The sequence below is a fragment of the Heterodontus francisci genome, chromosome 17 (genome assembly GCF_036365525.1).
Source record: "Heterodontus francisci isolate sHetFra1 chromosome 17, sHetFra1.hap1, whole genome shotgun sequence".
In the NCBI taxonomy this organism is placed as follows: Eukaryota; Metazoa; Chordata; class Chondrichthyes; order Heterodontiformes; family Heterodontidae; genus Heterodontus; species Heterodontus francisci.
The window spans coordinates 41,429,921-41,440,987 of NC_090387.1; the positions used below are offsets into that span (position 1 = coordinate 41,429,921).

Genomic DNA, 11,067 nt, shown 5'->3' on the forward strand with positions numbered 1-11,067 from the left:
GCTACAAAAAGGAAAAAAAATGATTATCTCACCTGTGAGTACTTGGTTGACAAATCTGCTTAATATTAAACTTTAACCTGTTGTCAATGTTCCATATTCTCATCACTTGGCACAGTCCTTCTTGAGTTGGGAAGATGAGGATAAGTCAGGCCACAGACCTCTTCAGAGTCATTGTTAATGCCATTTGTGCAAGGCTTGGCTATTTCCTGCCTTGAGATAGAGCATCCCACTGTCAAGCAATGCTCCATCTAACAGCTCAGCCTAGCACCGGTAAAACAGTGTAATGAGGGCAGGCAAGTTCAAATGACAGGCAAAACCGGGATTCAGGCTCACAACCCTTTGGCTAGGAGTGCAGTGCTCAACTAATAAAACTTCCTGTCACCCCTAAGAAACACAGGGCTAAATTTTATGAGCACACCACAAATTGCGACTGTGCGCTCTGATCTTAGCGGTCTTCCGGCACGGATGCGCTGTTGCTGAGCCCCTGCGATATTTCACATGGGGGCTCATTTAAATGGAGGGGGTGGAGCAGCCACCCCAATGACGTAGAGGGGGCAGCCACTCCGTTCCACGCAATGGCGTCTGGCGCCACCGCGCAGGCGCCATTTTAAAAAGGCTTCAGGCCCTTCAAGTAGAATCAAATTTTTAAAGGAACAGGCACCCAGAAATGAAAAATAAAATTTCAGAGATACTTTCAATTCCATTTCCAACGCCCCCCCCCCACTGAGTTATCAATTAATAAAATAACCCATCCCCCCTGAAAACCAGACTTTCACTCCCCAACTTCAGCATCTTTGACCCTCAACCTTTTCCCACCATCCCCACATCCAATCGGAGCTGTTTTCCCCACTCCCCACCACCAGCCCTGAAATGTGCACTTCCCCCCCCCTCCCCCACCCCAGCAGTGTCACGCCTCGGAACGCCGAACAGTGTTCTGAAGGCGTGGGAGTTCTGGTTGGCAGCCGGAATATCAGAGTGCGATGGCCGTCGTTACCAGGTAGGTAATTATTCTTTAAATGTAATATAATCTGCATATTAAAATGAAGGACCCGCTGCTGAGTGGCGGGGGAGCTACACCGAGGCCTCACCGCCGCCAGTAAAATGCGGCGGGGTCTTCTCGGCGTTGGAAGTTGTGGCGGGCCTCGCCTGGAAGAATTTTCTAGGCCCCCCGCCACGACCTCCAACGCTCGAGGGCTCATTAAATTCAGCCCACTGTGTGGGCTTTATTTTCAACAGCTTTCTAATTGCACAATATGGACCAACAGAATTATTGCCGTCTAATTAACTTTAGATAAATCAGTATTTCTGGCATAATTGCAGCCTATATTCATTCTAAAATGTATGATGCAGAAATATGGATACAAGTTATCAAACTGCATGATATCAGAAGGAAATGTGATTTTATGGGAAGGTTAGCCTAACTGTTCAGCTGCCTGTTTTGATATATACATGCGAGGCATTAACGGAAGAATGCCATCTCTCACTCCTATAATTTGCAGACATCTGGATTATCTTTACAAGGGCCACAGCAATAGATGACAAGTACCTAAATAACCAGCTTTGGGAAATAAAAAGAAATATCCTTTAATAGTCCTTCCTTGAAGGGCGACCTAGGGAGGATTGAATACGACCTAAACTTTAAAGAAAAAATATATATGAAGTGGTTCAAACAGTATAAATAAAACACTTTATATGTATATTTTAGTTCATAGACAATTCAATGCAGGAAACAGAAAATGTAACCATAGTAATTGTCGAAATGTGAAGGTGGCAAATTTTCCCTCACTGGAAAAGCAGCAGCTGCACTTTCTGAATCATGAAGTTGACCTACTGGTGACATTATGACACAACTAGTACAATGGAACTTATGAGACTTTGATTCTCATTGCTATCAATAATGGGAAGACCTTTTTCAAAATGATGCATTTGTTCATATTTACAGTGCTTGTATTTTGCTGCATTGATTTCAACCCAAACTTGATTATCACAGTTCTGTGTGAAGCAGGCACTTCCAGCTGCCGTGAGGTTCTGAAATAAAACCGACCAATACGCAGTAGAATATCTTGATGTGACTAGCGTAACTATGTTGTAGGCCGTGCTCGCTCATGATGCCGAGGACAAGGGGTGCTTTTTTGTGTATTCAGCATTCGATCATCTTTGAAGCTCTTTTCACTGATCTCTGCCCAGTAGTTTAGAAAAAAAGCAACGCTAGCTCAATTTAGATGATTTTATTTTACACTTTCTCACTTTGGGATGCAGAATTGTGCCCTATGTTTCTCTAGCCTACAGTGCAGTATTTTATAATTATAGAAAACCTAAATATGGCCTCTACCTTCATTGGTAGGATGCCGAAGCATACTGACTTGCTTAGTAATGCTGCTTGCTTGATATCCCCACATGCCTTTATCTGGTGCAAAGCATCCCGAATAACATTTATTAACATCCCTAACCATGTTAGTATGTATCCAGTCATTCATTAGATAATGCTAAGAAATTGGTTTGTTCAGATTTTGTTTTAAAATGATACAATATATAGGCATAAACTTCAGCATATATCTTGTTACAGTATCTTTCATTTAAAGATCAACGGCATTAAATCTTAAAGCCTTGATATTAATGGGGAGGTGGGTAGGGTGCAGGGGAGCTTGATAGTCGCCAATGAATCTGCCAAGGCCGGGGATCTAGTTGGCAGCCTCTCAATTAAATTAAAAAATTGCAGAGTGCTGCAGTGAAACTGGCCAGATTGACAGCCTGGCCAGTGGTGGGAGTGGGAATTTGCGGTAGGAGGTCACAGCTGGGAACAATCCCCGCAGAAAGCGTGGGGCTTGGCTCTGATTGAGGTGAGGAGTTGGGGAGGTGGGTAGAATAGCCCAGTTCAAGGTAGGCCCAAGACCTCATTGTGAGGCCTGGAGGAACACTCCTGGCCCACAAAGAAACCAGAAAAATAAATTTAAAGCTTACCTTCTGGATCTTTTCAGTTCTTGGTATGTTTTGCCCGGCACAAAGCTGACACTGCTCCATCGCTCATGCCTTTGGTTGAAATTGCAGGTCCTGGTAACATCATCAGACCTGATCTGCATAGTAAAAGTTTGACCCACTTCCTTCCAGTTGGTGTCATACTTAACATGCTTAAAGAGCAGGTTAATATACAGGCATGGCGGGAAGGAAGTGGGATAGGAGGGGTAACTGACTCCTATTATTTTAACTGCCCATCTGGCTAATTTCCACCAGGTGGGGGCAGTTAAAATCGGGGCCTAAATGTCATACCTTTAGCTCATTGACAGATGATGATACTACTTGCAGGGGGTGACTTTACCCTATTCTGCCCAGAGGCAGCCATGCAGCTGAAATCTTCTCTGAAACATTCCTAACCACTATTACTTTAACTGAGCCCTTTGTTTTAGGCAGCTGAGGTGCCTGCCTGATTCAGTAGGAGCTACAGTAATACATGTAATTTGGAGTCCTGTGATGTCATTAGGACCCCAGTAGCATTTTAACCACTGACTGAATGGGATGGCCACTACGACCATCTTGCTTATTAAAACCTGTCTGGGCAGAAGCAGAAGTAAAGGTAAGTTTAAAATGTACCTTTGAGGGACATGGAAAAGCAGAAGCTGACCAGCTGCTTCCTTATACCCATTTCAGACAGGCAGCTGGCTGGCAGAATGTAAATGTGGCATAGTGTTAAAATAGCCTGGATGTTAAAATAGCATGGCTAAATATTCCTGCCATAAGTCTAGCAGGGGTATAGCAGAAGGGTCACAAGTTAGGCCAGGATCTGAAGGCAGCTTGCCCCAGGCTTCCCTGCCAGCTTCTGCTTATCGTGGTGAAGACTTGGTGTATCCTGAACCAGGCTAGTGGTGGAGAGAGGATTTGGCACAGGAGTCAATTCCCATGCTGGAGCTTCCTCTTTCCTGGCCTGACAGGATGCTAGTTGGCAGGTGCGCAGAGTGAAAGCAGGAGGACCAGTCTGTTGATTGCAGAAGTGGTGCCCAATCATGAGCCCAGGCCTGGGACATGGCTTAGGCGCTGAGGATTGTTAAAACAAAGGTGGCTACTTTTGACAAACATATTCAGGAGGTTGAGGAGGGCATATAGATGATGTTTATTCACCGTCACCCTGTCACCCTTCTCACCTGGACCTGAAATCCTAGACTACAAGTTTCAGCCTCTCCTGGCAAGCTGGCACAGAAGATGCAGCTCAATTTGAGTAGGCACCCCCTCCTATTATTTAAATGAGATGATCTTCCCTGATACAACATGCTTTGACAAGGTCTGCTCCAGAGTTCACCAGCAGGCTGATCCTGGCACATATAATGGGATCAGTGGCCCTTGGGACAAATCTGTTTACAGTTTAGGTCACAAAATGAGAAAATGTGAGTCAAGCTGGCTTGATGACACATATTGCTGGATTCAGGAGTGGAGGTCCATTTACAGGTAGCCAAAAATGTGTAACATTACATTGGTAAAAGGGGATCAATAAGGGCAGTTGGATAAATATTGTGCTGTGAAATTGTGGGCTTTGGGAACCAGCTACAACCAGTTAAACCGTTTTGCTTAGGAATCACCGCTGTCACAGAAAGGAGATTCTCATCCTGTCTATCTAGCAGGACAGCCACAGTAACATGAAAGTATTCTAATAGCTCTTTTTACAAATGGATCTTATTGTATGCAAATCTATCTGAAAATGGTCAAAGTGAGTTTGTGTGTATGTGCATAAATGCAGTGATCATAGATGCTTTGACCTATCCCAGCATTGCACAAGTGCATCATGTATCCCATCAAAATCGATTGTTGAACATGTGGATGTTTAGAAAATAGTTGTGTATTTTCATTTTATATTTGGCTAATATTTGTCTTAAAATAACCATTTTAAAATTATTTGGATGTCATCGTATGGACTACAGAACATATTCTTGAGCGATGTTAACAGGAACTGTGATCTGCATATCACATGAATGCAAGAAGCATACATAAATAAAAAAAGGTATCTTAGGTAACAGCATGATGCCTTTGGTATTCCAGGCATAGTTAAGTTTGTAAATTCATGCATTTAGCAATGGCGTATCCATTCTGCACTTTAACATCATGTAACTATATTAGTGCTGAACTCTCCAGTAATTAATAGCATTTAGGCCCCAGAGTAGTCAGGTCTGATCAAGTAGACACAGAAGTAATTTAACATGCAATCACATGTTCTGAAAGGGCTTTTGAGAGCAGACTGTTTGAGGATGGACATATGGACGCATCTTCATTGGATTGTTAGCCACCTTAGAGTAGTTAACAGTCAGATCAATACAGCTCCTAGAGCTATGATAAAATGGGTTCGACAAGCTCCTCTGTGGCTGAGAACAGAGTATACACATTGATTTCTGAGGCTGATGTAACCCATTTACCTATTCAGCTTTTCCTATAAAGAAGGTGTAAGGCTATAAGGACTCTAGGGAGCAATACTGTCTGTAAGTAGGTTAGCATGTACTTTATAATGTCTTATTTTGCCTTACAGTTATTATTGAGATACATATAGTACTTTTGTTGTGGGAAGTTTCATTGTTTTCAAATGGAATTAAGAAAGGAAATGTGAATTTCCCTTTCAAATTCCTTTTAGCTGGGAGTTTGCACAATTTTGTGCTAGTTTCTATTGCATTAATGCCACGTCCTTAAATTGGGTCCATGTGGAAAAGGATAAATATCTTAAAGGACAGCGGAAAGCCTGACTTTTTTTTTCTTTTTATTATATCATAGAAAGTAACTCATGACAATGTTGCTGCCTTGTGTATTGTGCTTATCAGAAACAATGGCTACTGTCTGTGAAAGGACTTTTGGATTTTAGAAGGAAATTCTAAGCAACTAACACTGCATTATATTGAAAAAGGTGTTCAGTAATGAGATCGAATACTTAGTGCTGCTAGCAGTTGGGTTCTAGTGGATAGGATGCACAGTTCATCCCACAAATAGCATTTTACATTCTGTTCTTTTGATCCCCTAGTGTAAATGTTGCCCTTTATCACTCCTAAATCACACTTGTTTACTTTTCAAGTGAACCTGACAAATATTTACATCTCTCTTCTGGTGTTGGATAGAACCACACATTTTCTGGAGGTGTAAGATGACTACCTACAAGGAAAACTCTGAATTTATGCCATAGAATTATGTTTATGTATATATATATCATTAAAGACTGAGAAGACTGAGGGAGTCATTTTGATTCTGGGTGATAGTGTAAAACGCGAGACATTAGCTCAGCACCCCCCACCCCCACCAGTTAAACACCTCTCCTAAAGTTAATGGAACAAAAATCAGGCAAAGTGTTTAAAAGATGGCTGAGCTGGTATTGCCCCTTTTACACTATCACCAAAAGTCAAAATTACCCCAAAGGCACGGCAGCTTCTTTCCCGCTGTTTTATTATGTAATTTTCAGAGGAGTAAAATAATTTGATTTCCTTTTACTTAAAGACAATGGTCATCAAGTATTTAAATCATACATCCTTACTTTAATTTATTGTGTACTCCTGTAAGTTGAAGTGAATCGTTTATATAATTTTTTTTTATGTAATGAAAAGTGTGACTGAGGTATATGAGGAGACATGCTTGTCATGAACTCTTTCCCTCAAAAAGGCTAGGTCAATTAAAAAATGGAAAACCAAGATAGATTTTTATTAGGTAAGGGCATAAAGGGATATGGTGCAAAGGCAGGGAAATCAAGTTAAGTGCAGACGAACCATGATCTAATTGCATGGCGAAACATGCTTGAGGGCTTGAATCGCCTGCTCCTGTTCCTGCCAATTGTCTTATTTCTCATTGGTTCTCTCTCTTTTCTATCAAACTGGTTGTTTTCTACTTTTGTTATTTAATGATCATATTAATTTTCTTTCCCAGCACATTCCACCAAATTATAATCTGACCAATCAGCACTCTGTGGAAAAGGAATTGAGAGATACAACCATCATGGCAGGTCTTCATCCACACCACTACGAAGCTTTAAACATAACTGCCCCAAGAATGTCTGGTCCTTCTTTTGTACTCCTGCCATAACTCCATCCATCCCAAATATGGTCTTCCACATCAGAAGGGGCAGAACCAGGGTGGGGACAACCAGACCAAGAATTTCCTTGGCCCCTGGCTACCAAAGGCTCAATGATCAATTGATAGCTGCTATGCCTAGTGAGAAGAGGTGTACCAGCCATCTCCTTATTTGAAGTGGGGCCCATCTTGAAGGATCAGGCAGGAACGTCACCTGGGTCACCTCTCAAAAGAATTTCTAAAGGTTAGTAGTTTAATGTGGCTTCCATACAAGGGGGGGTTATTTGCTGGGTTTTCAGGGGCTGGAGAGCCTGATCATCTGACTTTGTATGGTGGAAATAATCAGGTAAGCCTCATTATAATCCTCCCTTCTGTCAGGGTCCTAGTCTGTCAAGCTGGGTTGGATGCCATTGGTTTCCAAAGCCTAAACACCCATTGTCCTTTGCTTCCCGGATACCTAATACCCTTCAGTTTCAGTTTCGTCAACTTTCTCTGCTATCACATAAGCATGCTGGCTCACTACTTCAGTTCCTGAGCAGTTGGGTCTACAAATGGCCAGCATTCAGCATAATCTGTCCTCACTTTTAGACCTACTTCATTGATCTTTGTGAGAATAAAATCAAAGCAGCTGACTCATTCGCAATTAGCTCAGATGAGAAGCCAAGGAGATGCTTGGCCTCTGCACCAGATATGCTTCTGTTTCCTCTTTCTCTCTCAGCTCTGATTCCAGGCTAGGTTTGCCCAGCTCCTTCCCAGGCACAACCCCAGGGATCAGTCAGGGGAGAATACTGTTAGCATCTGAACTAGGGCCACAGTTTAGATGCTGGGGTAGATTTTTCATTGATTTCAAAGGAAATGAAAAGTGAGTGGTATCTGTAATAGGCGTCTGATCTGCAATGCCAGTTTTGCAGCCAGGTGGCAAGTTGAAAATCTACCCCATATATGTCAGAGTGAGATTTCTGGGACCTCAGAGCAGGGCCTCGTTAAATATCAGAAACCACCCTCCAGGATCTGGCCTAGCTGTGAGCAATGCCAAGGGAGACCTAAAAAAATGAAAATCTTTCAGATAAAATGACTGCAATAGACTTCTTTCTATAAATCTCAAATATATACAGTTTCTTCTCACACAATTACAAGGACGTTTATGGTTGTGTTTTATGGCCAAATTATTTATGGGTGTAAGGATGAAACAATAACAATACTGACCGTGCAATAACATACTGTTTGTACAGAGTAATCTTAAACTTGTGCAAAATTTAGTAATTCATTTTCTAATAAGCCTGGCAGTTAGTTCAGTATGTGCCGCACAGAATGTTTTTTTGCTGGATTCTGCTGCTAACGTTAGGAAACATAGTATCACAAAGCTGCTGATAGGTAGTCATTAGCCACAGATACACTGTAATCCATGGTAATCTGATGTACATGCTAATTACAACACAACATTACTCGCGTGCAAAGCGAGTTTCTCTATCCATGTATTACTTAAAGGCCACAATTATCACAGTGAGAATGGGGGTGGCTCTTCATTAAAAATAAATTTTTATGACAAAACCATAATTACTTGAACCTCTATTGGCTTTGATAACAGTACCTATTGTATAATTTTGTACTTTATCTTGGTCTTTGGAGTCTCCTAATTATGTGGTATTCAGTTCAATGACCACAAGTCTCAGCCTATGATAGTGAATTTGAAACACCGAGGGATTCCATAATAAAATGTTCTGTCCCTTTTTTATGTTCATAAATCCATTTAACCACAAGTTACTCTGTTTTTGTATCAGCCTTTTTTGGAGTATTGCTCGAATCCTATATAACCGAAGGTTATTTTGTTTTTGAAGCAGTTTTTGAAAGTGATGATTTTGCAGTCCAAGACTGTCATACAGACAGTTGGGACATTGTGCAGTTCTTTTCAGACACTTTATAAGAATACAATGGCCCTCTAATGAGATTTACAGGAAAGTTACAAAATAAAAGTAATATTTTCATACAGCAGTTGGCTAACCCCCAGTTAGTAATGATTCATAGGGTTATTCCTCAACAGATATAGTCAGTGGTATGATGTTGAGTTGTATGCCAGCAGATTACTGTCAAAATTGCTATTTAAATACTCTCTAGCACTCTTTCTATTAGTTCTGCCAGTATTTTTCTATTGAAGTTCTATACAAAATGGTGCCGTATGGCATAAGTTTATTAGAAAATCCAGTAGTTTTGTGCGTTTTGAAAGACCTCTGGTAAGCTCTGGTAACTTGCCCAGGTGGTCATTTTCAACACTTAGATGGTGAATTTCAGCAGATTAGTTGATCACAGGGGGTAATATTGTGGATTCTGTTCTGACCTGACAACCATACAGACACACTTCTGTTTGAGCTTGTTGGTTAGCTTTCAATAGCGTTGGACCTGATGATAACTTGGAGGCATGCTGGGACTGCGGGCGGGGTAGTGGAGGGGTGGGGGAGGGGTTCCTATATTGTGTGTGAAAACTGGACGTAATTTCAGTTTGTTTGTCTGCAGCATTTTAACACAGCCACCTCATTATTTTTTACTTATTATCAGCTTACCATTTTACTTCTGGGTTTGGCATCGATTGCTCGGCAGTGTGCGTAATGAGGACCCACATGAGACAATCTCAATTCCAGTAATTGAAGAACCAATATAAAGATGGAATTTGGAGGACTTGGAAGTTTGGAACAATAGAAGACCAACAATGAGAATGGAGTCAGGATGATCAAAGACTGTTGTGTGCATCAATGACGCCTCCCTTGATGTGCTGTGGGGGAGTGAGGAGATATGGCTGGATGCAGGCCCGGAAGTCAGCAGATGGAGCATTGTGCTGCAGTCCTGGATTCAGGGCAGGATGCACTTTGATGACCTAACCAGGTCAGGAAAGGTGAGTACAATTGAATTCACCTACATCCTGCATTACCCCACACCGACTCTGCCTCTACTCCATGACATCACTCCTCACACCCAACTACCTTGCAAGTGCACTATCCTTTTGTTCCGATGCACTTTCTCACATGCACATCTATTCATCCACCACTCCCACTCACCTTTATCTTTAAGCACTTTCATTCCTCTCTCTGATAGTCACCCCCACTAAATGCACCCCATCCATTGGGTGAACACAGGCCATTACACTCACTGATAGGACTGTTCTTTTCCCCATTGCAGGAGAAGTGAGCACAGAACACCAGGGAGATGGAGAAAACCAGAGGTGGTCCTCCACAGACCTTAAAACTAGCAACTGCAGAGGAGGAGGCTCCAGAGATCAATGGAGTTTTAACATCGCTGGCCATCGGAGATGGGGATCCAACAGCAACCTGATGACAGAATCGAATATAATGAACATATATGTCATACAATACTTAGAAATGTTAACTTGATTTCAACATCAAGTGAAATATGATCATCTTCATAATGATAAGTTGCTACATTCTTACCTTGCCAGTACTAATTTACATCTTTTTTTTCTGTAAGGGCCTTCAGGCATGCAACAGCAATTGCTGCACATCACGATGACGAATCCTCAGAAAAGCTAATTCCTTCTGATGTTGCACCATCACAAGACTCTTGCACCGACTCAGATACTTTACATTTCAGTGGGACCAGTTAGACAGATAGTTGAGTTTTTACTTAATAACTCACACTTCCTAAGCGAGCAAGAGCAGATGGTCCTGGCAGGGGCAGCAGTGGAGAGTCCATGTTGAAGGTCACAGTCCTCTCTAAACTCTGCTCAGTTTAGCACGGATGCTGGACCAGGGAGCCGTCAATGAAAAGGATAATCATTGAGGGGCAGCAGAAAATCTGCAACATATTGACAGGCCTTCGACGCATTGATCAATCAGAGAGAATGGAGGAGTCCACCTCGAGCATGAGTGGGGTGATGTCGCTGGGTATTGCAGTAATGGCTCCTTGCATGAATGGAGTGACCAATCCCATGGTACATCAAACATGGCAATAAAATGAGCCTATACATGCCTTGACCATGGTTGTGCAGATTCTGAATACCAATATGTATAATGCCTTCAATTGGATGACAGGTAC

General features: G+C 42.0%; 2 long non-coding RNA genes across 4 annotated transcripts in view; one reads left to right on the forward strand and one right to left on the reverse strand.

Moving 5' to 3' along the window:
- The window catches only part of LOC137378871 (uncharacterized), a 64,989-nt gene extending 64,463 nt beyond the window's left edge, over positions 1 to 526 (reverse strand). For 2 of the 3 annotated variants that reach the window (XR_010976686.1, XR_010976685.1), the window contains exon 1: positions 33 to 526. This is a non-coding gene — a long non-coding RNA (uncharacterized lncRNA). The remainder of the gene's footprint in view (positions 1 to 32) is intronic. The other variant, XR_010976684.1, reaches the window with a different exon arrangement.
- A 384-nt stretch (positions 527 to 910) lies between these two features.
- On the forward strand, positions 911 to 10,853 carry LOC137378873 (uncharacterized). The gene is made up of 4 exons (XR_010976689.1): positions 911 to 997; positions 6,880 to 7,267; positions 9,577 to 9,910; positions 10,195 to 10,853. It is a non-coding gene; the product is annotated as an uncharacterized lncRNA (long non-coding RNA).
- The last annotated feature ends 214 nt before the right edge of the window (positions 10,854 to 11,067 follow it).